Source organism: Myxine glutinosa, chromosome 4 (genome assembly GCF_964187855.1).
Source record: "Myxine glutinosa chromosome 4, kmMyxGlut1.1, whole genome shotgun sequence".
In the NCBI taxonomy this organism is placed as follows: Eukaryota; Metazoa; Chordata; class Myxini; order Myxiniformes; family Myxinidae; genus Myxine; species Myxine glutinosa.
Window position 1 is genome coordinate 126,490,746 of NC_136264.1, and position 7,494 is coordinate 126,498,239.

Here is a 7,494-nt window from a genome sequence, read left to right on the forward strand (position 1 = left end):
CCGCCCGGCCAAACTGAGCAATCGGGGGAGAAGGGCCTTGGTAAGAGAGGTGACCAAGAACCCGATGGTCACTCTGAGCTCCAGAGATCCTGTGTGGAGATGGGAGAAACTTCCAGAAGGACAACCATCACTGCAACACTCCACCGATCTGGGCTTTATGACAGAGTGGCCAGCAGGAAGCCTCTCCTCAGTGAAAGACACATGAAAGCCCGCTTGGAGTTTGCAAAAAAAGCACCTAAAGGACTCTTTGACTGTGAGAAACAAGATTCTGTGGTCTGATGAAACCAAGATTGAACTGTTTGGCTTCCATCTGGCCACTCTGTCATAAAGCCCAGATCGGTGGAGTGTTGCAGTGATGGTTGTCCTTCTGGAAGTTTCTCCCATCTCCACACAGGATCTCTGGAGCTCAGCCAGGGTGACCATCGGGTTCTTGGTCACCTCTCTTACCAAGGCCCTTCTCCCCCGATTGCTCAGTTTGGCCGGGCGGCCAGCTCTAGGTAGAGTCCTGGTTGTTCCAAACTTCTTCCATTGAAGAATTATGGAGACCATTGTGCTCTTGGGAACCTTCAATGCAGCAGAGATTTTTTTTGTAGGCTTCCCCAGATCTGTGCCTCGACACAATCCTGTCTCTGAGCTCTGCAGGCAGTTCCTTTGACCTCATGGCTTGGTTTTTGCTCTGATATGCATTGTCAGCTGTGAGACCTTATATAGACAGGTGTGTGCCTTTCCAAATCATGTCCACTCAATTGAATTTACCACAGGTGGACTCCAATCAAGGTGTAGAAACATCTCAAAGATGATCAAGAGAAATAGAAGGCACCTGAGCTGGATGTCAAGTGTCATAGCAAAGGGTCTGAATACTTATGTCAATGTGATATTTCAGTTTTTTCTTTTTAATAAATTTGCAAAACTTTCTAAAATCCTGTTTTCTCTTTGTTAAGGGGTTAAGGTTAAGGTTCCTGGTTAAGGGGTTAACAAGGAGAGATGCAGAAAATAGGGCAAAATGGAGAAGATTGTCACGGGGACCGCAAGGCTAACCCCCGCTCTAGCAGGGAAAATGACCTTAAAATGCATGTTGTTGTGTTGTTGTTGTCTTTGTCATTATGGGGTATTGAGTGTAGATTGATGAGGGAAAAAATGAATTTAAACGATTTCAGCATAAGGCTGCAGCATAACAAAATGTGAAAAAAGTGAAGGGGTCTGAATACTTTCTGAATGCATTGTATATATTCAATAGGTAAAAATAAAATAAATAAAATGCACGGGGTACAAGACATATGGACCACCCTCGACAATATGCGTGTAAAAATAAAATATATATTCAGCTCACAGGGCAATATTTATCTTTCGGTATAGTCTGCAAATCAGAATGCTCTATGATTAAAACTAGAGGGTCCATACAGATGTCATACAGAAATCAATGTCAACCCCAGAGTTGAATTGAAACACAAACAACAAAAATATATCAATAATCGTGATCATCACATATGTATTCATGCCGATGGTGGTTGTCGGCATTTACAGTTCGGGAATAAGCGAAAACACGACATAAAATATGAAAACCAAAATGCTTGTAAATTCCCATCCCCTTCATTTTGGCGTGGAACATGGAAAAATTTGAAATTGAGGGTGGTATCGATGAAAATAAAGAAACACGACTAGGCCGCAGAGCCTACGGTCTTTCCTGAACGCTGTTGGGGGCTGAGAGAGCGCCGCGTCGGGATAACCGCCGAGTCCGAGACTGGGCGCGATGAGGAGATTGTTAAGGCGGATTGCGGGAATCTTCACGATGAGTCAGTCGTTCAGTGTTATGAATGGCTTACCGAATTCCCGAGCTGCACGGACGTGCGAAGGAGACGGAGCGATGGAGGATCACGGTGAAAGGGGGAAGAGTTCGGTGTTACAAGCTTCGCTCGAAAGGGGAGCTGAGGAGTATTAGAAGGGAGGGGTGGAACTGGAAGGGCTTGGTTTGGGTGGCTGAGGGGAGGGGAGGGGTTGAAGGGTTTGGGTGGCTGAGGGGAGGGGTGGAGGGTTTGGGTGGCTAAGGGGAGGGGTGCAAGGGTTTGGGTGGCTAAGGGGAGGGGTGGAAGGGTTTGGGTGGCTGAGGGGAGGGGCTGGATGGCTTTGGGTGGCTGAGGGGAGGGGTTCAAGGGTATGGGTGGCTGAGGGGAGGGGCTGGATGGCTTTGTGTGGCTGAGGGGAGGAGTGGAAGGGTTTGGGTGGCTGAGGGGAGGGGTGGAAGGGTTTGGGTGGCTGAGGGGAGGGGTGGAAGGGTTTGGGTGGCTGAGGGGAGGGGTGGAAGAGCTTGGGTGGCTGAGGGGAGGGGTTGAAGGCTTTGGGTGGCTGAGGGGACGGGGTTGAAGGGTTTGGGCGGCTGAGGGGAGGGATTGAAGGGTTTGGGTGGCTGAGGGGAGGGATTGAAGGGTTTGGGAGGCTGAGGGGAGGGGGTTGAAGGGTCTGGGCGGCTGAGGGGAGGGATTGAAGGGTTTGGGTGGCTGAGGGGAGGGGTTTAAGGCTTTGGGTGGCTGAGGGGACGGGGTTGAAGGGTTTGGGTGGCTGAGGGGAGGGATTGAAGGGTTTGGGTGGCTGAGGGGATGGGGTTGAAGGGTTTGGGAGGCTGAGGGGATGGGTTTGAAGGGTTTGGGTGGCTGAGGGGAGGGGTTGAAGGCTTTGGGTGGCTGAGGGGAGGGATTGAAGGGTTTGGGTGGCTGAGGGGAGGGATTGAAGGGTTTGGGTGGCTGAGGGGACGGGGTTGAAGGGTTTGGGTGGCTGAGGGGAGGGGTTGAAGGCTTTGGGTGGCTGAGGGGACGGGGTTGAAGGGTTTGGGTGGCTGAGGGGACGGGGTTGAAGGGTTTGGGAGGCTGAGGGGCCGGGGTTGAAGAGTTTGGGTGGCTGAAGGAGAGGGGGTTGAAGGGTCTGGGTGGCTGAGGGGACGGGGTTGAAGGGTTTGGGAGGCTGAGGGGAGGGATTGAAGGGTTTGGGAGGCTGAGGGGAGGGGTTGAAGGCTTTGGGTGGCTGAGGGGAGGGGTTGAAGGCTTTGGTTGGCTGAGGGGACGGGGTTGAAGGGTTTGGGAGGCTGAGGGGAGGGATTGAAGGGTTTGGGTGGCTGAGTGGAGGGATTGAAAGCTTTGGGTGGCTGAAGGGGAGGGGGTTGAAGGGTCTGGGTGGCTGAAGGGAGGGGTGGAAGAGGTTTGGAATATTGAGGAGGGAGGATGGGGTTGTGTTTGAAGATTTGGATGATTGAGGAGGAAGGGGGATTGGGGTTGAAGATTTTGGATGACTGAGGGGAGGGGGCTGAAGGGTTTGGGTGGCTGAGGGGAGGGATTGAAGGGTTTGGGTGGCTGAGGGGAGGGATTGAAAGCTTTGGGTGGCTGAAGGGGAGGGGGTTGAAAGGCCTGGGTGGCTGAAGGGAGGGGTGGAAGAGGTTTGGATTATTGAGGAGGGAGGAGGGGTTGTGTTTGAAGATTTGGATGATTGAGGAGGAAGGGGGATTGGGGTTGAAGATTTTGGATGACTGAGGGGAGGGGTTGAAGGGTTTGGATTATGGAGGGAGTTGAAAAAAATGTTTTTATTACCTCGCAGTGGAGGAGGTTATGCATATCTCAAAATGTATTGTTGGAAGATATTATGTTTTCACCTTTGTGTGTCTGTTTGCTTGTTTGCCTGTGAACAGGATAGCTCAAAAATTTGTGGATGAATTCGAACGAAACTTGGTGAAGAGGTTGCGTGTGTAACAAGGACAAATTGATTATATTTTGGTGAAGATGTCTCTGGATCCGGATACAAGTTTTTTAAAGTGATTCTTCACCATTCAGTAATAGGGCTACTAACGATATATAGCATATTTCAAGGGCTCACTTCCATTTTATTGCCCATAGTCCTCATCTCGCCCTTCATGTCAGCCTGTCCCATGCGCATCTCATCCATCATCTGGCTGAACATCGCCACTAACTAGTCCATTTCTTGCGTTGCCGGCGATACCGACCTGCTGTCCTGCACCTGAGGCGTTGGGATTTTGCAGTGGTGCGCTGTCCAGCCAGCAAGCTCCCACCTGATCCTGCTCACCCTGGTCCAAAATTCCTGACAACAATGTTGTGGTGCCACAAGGTTCCAAATTCTGCACTCCTGAACACCAAAGTTATTGTCTGCTCATGGAGGTGTGTCAGGGGGTTCAAAAATCCCACTAGCGGACAACAATGCTACTGACGTGACTGCCTCTGGATAACTCCAAGAGAGCAGCATGTCCAGAGAGAACAGGGATGCCATCAGCAACCCTTGACTCTGGCCATATCTTCGCGCTCAGAGTCGGTTTACTGTGCTGGTGAATCAAGATGGGGAACTGTGCCTGCGACTATGGTGCCGAAATTATTTATCCGAGCGAACCAACACTGTATGCTGTATTACATGGGCTACCATTACCACAAGCGTCTCTGATCAATTGCCTCCCGTCACCACCGGGAACGCCAACTCGGACCAACCACAAGCAGGATAAATCAAGACACGTATCAATATTTCATGAATTTATTACAGGCAAGCAACGGAAGAAAGAACGGAAAATGATGGGGAGGTGATTGCGTGAGAGAATATGGCGGGGAAATTCAAAGACCAAAATTACATGTAATCCAACACAGATGAAACACATGTACATTTGCCCTTGCCCTTACGCAAACACACCTACCCCGGAGCACTTACCAACAATCACAACACAGAATATGCTCCTGAATCCACGAGAAATGATACAGAGAGGTTAGGTTGAGGGGGAAAGACAATGCAGGGGTTGAGGGTAGAGAAAGAGCAGGATTTTCGGCGTGCCCTAAGCTAACCTGCGGGTGGGGTGACCTTACCCCGGCCTGGTGCCTGAACTCACTCCTTGTTGCCCCCTCATGTGGCAGAGCCCTGATGGTCTAGGGTCCATGTCGTGACTCGGATGTCGGGGAATTTGCATTCGGAAGTGACACTATCCCAGCTGGAGTGGTAATTAGACGTTACCCGGGGTGGGTCGGTTGAAGCCACCACGCAGAAAAGGGAATAGGAGAGAAGTGTGAAGGAAAGTGTGAATTCCATACTGCAGACACAAGCTGAGAGCGGGGAAATGTCGGGGAGGAGTGGAGAGAAAGCACGGCCCTCTCTATTTCTTCATGTCAGGTCCTCTCAGAGAGAGAGAGAGAGAGAGAGAGAGAGAGGGAGAGAGAGAGAGAGAGCACAAACTGACTTGAGTCTGCCTCTTTTATCCTCTTCCAGGCTGTGGGAAAATGTTCCCCCTCGTGTCCCCTCGTGTCATCTCTTGATTGGCCCAGTTGTGCTGCACTCAGTTCAAGCGGAGGGTGGCTAAGGGGTAGAAGGGTCTAGCGTCTCCCAGTATCTTTGACCCTGGAACCCCATGTCACTTGCCCTCTACTCTGCTGCAGTTATCGTCATGCCCGGAGCCTTGGTTTGTGACTTGGTGCAGGGAATGGTTTGCGTTGCGGCAATGTTTGTGAATGTGTAATGAAGTGGATGTTCCAAAGTGAAAGAGAATGGTGGGAATAACGAGATAGAGAAACAAGTAAAGAGAGATGTGAAAGGAAAATAGCGAAATAGAAAAGTGTGGAAAAGGGGAACAAAACCCTATCTTCTACGTGCGCAATGCATATTGATCACATGAATATGACTTACCTGACTTCTAAACAAAGTTCTAAGGAAATAACTGACTAATATTTATGCATTTGTGCTTTTACCTGCACATGGGGGGTGCACAAAGTCCAGCCATTGCTCACAACCATCACAGTATCATGAAAAGCAGGCCCATTATCTGGCTTGGAGCATCAAAATCAGTTGGCCAGCACGACCTCTTTGACACAGTTTGTCGGATTCGGACCGGGGTGCAACAAAAGACGAAACTATTTAAGGGCATATTAAGGCCCATAGATTCAGAATCAAGGGGAAAGGAAATTAAAACAAAGACTGATGTTAAAATGGAAACTAGGTTAGCGCCAAAGTGGGAAATAGAGGAAATTAACATGGGAATTTTACAGGATGAAAGAAGCAGCACCACAGCGAGAGATAGAGGAAGTTAAAATTGCGACAGGGGGGAATAAAATAGAGACAAACACAGAACTCAGAAAAAGATGAGAGGGGAAAAGTAGAACGGGAGGGTTAAGGCCAGCAAAGGCTGCAGGGACGGGAATGGAGGCCCAAGAGCCATGGGTGAATTGCCTGCAATCACAATTTGTTACCAGAGGTCACTAAATTGTTGGTATAGTCTCTGAGGGACTTTGTGCAAGGCTGCGGGATTTGGATTGGGGGTGTTAACATCACAGACCTCGGGAGTAATTCTTCCCCCCCCCCCCCCCCCCCTCCAGAAAATTGGGAAGCGCCAGGAAGCTGTGGAGCTGCCATGGCAGAATTTGGACATGCGGTCCGACTGCAGTTGTAGTACGGCACAGGCCACACGGGGAGCATGGTGGTGGCATTATGGTGAGTCCCCAAACTATAGAGGCACCGTCTGAGCAATAGTCTCGGGCCAGTGTGAATGCTGGATCCCGCAGGGGTGAAACCTCCGGGGGACTGAGGGCGTCCCGCTAGGGAACCTGTAATGGTATGCCATGGGGATGACTAGGGAGATGCCTTGGTGCGGCATTGCCAATGGCCTGAGGCAGTGACCGCCAAGGCAAGCGGTCCAGCAGCCTCTCCCAGGGGCTCCAGGACAGCCAACATGTGGTGGCCCCTCCAATCCACCATGCAGCCATGCTCAGCTGGTCAATGAATGTGGGTAAACCGCACTACCTGGATTTTGAGAACGACCATGGGACAACTGACCGGAGAATCTCTCGAAAGTTATGCCACTAAATTGAGAGCGTAATATGAGACTTTCGAAGTGATGTATGAATGATAAATTAGGTCTTTTGCGCATGCGCTGTGTGTGTTTACAGTGACTCGGTACTGCTTGTGAATACTTTTAACCTGCCATTCGTAGCACAAAATCTGTGATTCAAATTATCCTTTAAACAGAATTTTCAGCATTTAGATGAGAATGGCAATTTTCAGATGGCTAGCCATAATTGTTGTGTTCCTGTATGCAAATCAAGCTCACAAAAATAAAGCAAATGAGACATATCCGTGGATGAAAAGTGTTTGGTTCATACAATTTCCTATTGCTACAAGTGGGCAGCGGCAGTGTATATAGCACACATATACACTCACTCACTGGCAGATGCTGCAACTTTTACCAGTAGATGCAAAAATCTAGTGTAGTTACCTCTGCCACCTTAGGTGATTATGTTTTCACCCCTGTTTGTTTGCAAACAGGATATCACAAAAGGTTGTGGACGGATTCGGCCGAAATTTGTGGGGGAGGTTGGGTATGTGACAGACTAAATGATTAGATTTTGGGGAATATCCGGATCCGGATCCGGATCTGAAAATTTTTTCAAGTGGTACTTCACTGTTGAGAGATAACCCTTCAGAGAAAACATTTCACTATCGAGAGATAACTTTCATAAAATCAAAATAAAG

At 49.5% G+C, this 7,494-nt stretch overlaps 1 protein-coding gene across 2 annotated transcripts in view; it reads right to left on the bottom strand.

Moving 5' to 3' along the window:
- The window catches only part of LOC137425184 (myelin-associated neurite-outgrowth inhibitor), an 85,993-nt gene extending 84,018 nt beyond the window's left edge, over nt 1-1,975 (bottom strand). The window contains exon 1 of one of the 2 annotated variants that reach the window (XM_068113343.2): nt 1,824-1,975. The gene's annotated coding sequence lies outside the window, so the exon portion shown is untranslated. The remainder of the gene's footprint in view (nt 1-1,823) is intronic. The other variant, XM_068113344.2, reaches the window with a different exon arrangement.
- Between the last annotated feature and the right edge of the window lie 5,519 nt (nt 1,976-7,494).